Source organism: Vombatus ursinus, unplaced genomic scaffold (assembly GCF_900497805.2).
Source record: "Vombatus ursinus unplaced genomic scaffold, bare-nosed wombat genome assembly UNPS02014832.1, whole genome shotgun sequence".
Lineage (NCBI taxonomy): Eukaryota > Metazoa > Chordata > Mammalia > Diprotodontia > Vombatidae > Vombatus > Vombatus ursinus.
In genome coordinates, this window is record NW_020954610.1 from 20,472,621 (window position 1) to 20,474,305 (window position 1,685).

Here is a 1,685-nt window from a genome sequence, read left to right on the forward strand (position 1 = left end):
AAGTTTTGAGGAAGTTTGTGCCAAAAGTTGCTAAATTCTCACTCCACCATTGAGAATATGAGATAGTATTTGTGAAAAAAAAAAAAAACAAAAACACTTAGCACAGTGCTTGGCTTGTAGTAGGCACTATGCAAAATTTTCCCTTCCCTTCCCATTCTATTTGACTCTTATCCAGGCCCTTCTATAAATTCCCCACAGAAATTCTATCCAACTTTCTGGTGCCCTTGCTCTACAACTCTTGACATTGTGTGGATGGTAATTGCTGAAATGTTAAAATTGTTGACTTTGGAATCATAAAACCTGAGGGCAAACCCAGCTTTGTCACCTACTTCCTGTGTAACAGTGGGCAATTCACAAAACCATATTGAGTTAGTTTGCTTATCAGTAAAATTAAAGGGACTGATCCCATCCTCTATCCCAATGAGCTGCATCTATCACAACAGCACCCTCTGGAATAAGGCAGCACACAGCACTTGGCTGCCTGGCTCTTGGGACCCAGCTGTATACCAGTGAGGAAATGGTATCCTTCTGGAGGGAGAACTGATTGACATCTCTTGTCATAACACCTCAGATGCCAGTGGCAAAAAGGAGCATTACTTTGTATTGTACATCAGACTCAGTCACATCCTTTGCCCCAAATTCGACTCCAAGGGAAAAGAGATAGAACCAAACTTCACCAACACCAGGAAGGTGAACATGGACTTCTTCATGTCCTCATATAAGGTGGAAGCCAAAGGTGACATGGATAAACTCTCACCCATGTAGTTGAAGGGGCTCGTGGAAAAGCCATAGCTGCTGATCATGACAGGAAGCCACACTCTAGACCAGACACTGGCATTTTGGATGCCAGAGACTGAGATAGAGAAGATTGAGGGAGAGCTAGGTGCAGAAATTCATCTGAAAACTCAAGGTAATAGTCCTTTCATAGGCTTTTTAGCAAAACTTGAGGCTGGAAGTGACCAAGTATAATTTCGCTGGTAATGACAGGATGACAGGTGCATCCTGGACTGACAATATCATGATGCAGAAATCCTCAGAAGGAGCAGCATCAGAGATGGGAAGCCAAGGGGATGGGGCAGAGTATGATGAGTGGGATAACTGAGAGTAGCAGGAAGTGGAGCATTTTTCTGGTGGCCACTATTGGCATGAAACATCTTTTGAATCCCTTCACTCTAATTTCATCTTTGATATCTTATGGAACAGTGGCAGTAGGAGAGGAAGATGTCATTATCTCATCTAAGCAAGTGGTTGGAATATACTTCAGGCTGGCATACCTCTGGTAAAATCCTATTGAGATTGGGTACGTCCATTCACTATGGCTCCTGGATGACCTGGGCTCAAGGTCTGTTCTTCTTAGAGTTTCCCCATGTTTAATTCTTGTCCAGGGAAGGGTCTCCATTTCCTCATTCAGGCAGCTTATGAGTCTTCTTGGGGTGTGACCAGATACCTGCAAGATGAATTGGAATTATTTATAACTATACTTGGAGGAAACAAAAGTAATTCACTCAGCTGAGACACAGTGGCTCATGGGAACAAGTTGGTGAATTCCCTGTTGGTCATTTTGGCTTTAACTTCCTGCATGAGCCCCTGAAAAACTGAAGTAGGATATCAGTTCCTCTGTCCTTCCTCTTTGTGCCCCTTCCCCATGGCCTTGCACAGATTCATATACTTTCTCCCATGGCCCC

The 1,685-nt window shown here is 43.6% G+C and overlaps 1 pseudogene; it reads left to right on the forward strand.

Annotated features, from left to right (window-relative positions):
• Positions 1-420: 420 nt before the first annotated feature.
• Positions 421-1,102, forward strand: LOC114025621 (annotated as a pseudogene).
• The last annotated feature ends 583 nt before the right edge of the window (positions 1,103-1,685 follow it).